This window comes from Neolamprologus brichardi, chromosome 15 (assembly GCF_056152115.1).
Source record: "Neolamprologus brichardi isolate AB-2024 chromosome 15, ASM5615211v1, whole genome shotgun sequence".
In the NCBI taxonomy this organism is placed as follows: Eukaryota; Metazoa; Chordata; class Actinopteri; order Cichliformes; family Cichlidae; genus Neolamprologus; species Neolamprologus brichardi.
In genome coordinates this window covers 4,662,159-4,662,450 of record NC_142118.1, presented here as the reverse complement: position 1 = coordinate 4,662,450, position 292 = coordinate 4,662,159, and positions in this window count along the sequence as shown.

The following is a 292-nucleotide window of genomic DNA, read 5'->3' as shown; positions in this document are numbered from 1 at the left end:
CTGCCTGTCAGAAAAAAAATTAATGGAGCTTTTATTGATTTTAGCCTTTTAAACCACAATTTAAAAAAAAACAAACAACCTAACAGGACTTTATAGAGATAGAAAGAAGCTAAATCTTAGTGTGCAGTTGCAAACACTGATATCAAATAAGAGAGACATGAAAAGAAAGCTTTTTTAAATATTATCATTATTATTTTACAAGCTGGGAACATGCTCTGTAGTCACACAGCAGAGTTCACAAGGTGACCACCAGAGGACTCTACAGCTTTTCAAGATGTCAGCAGACGGTAGA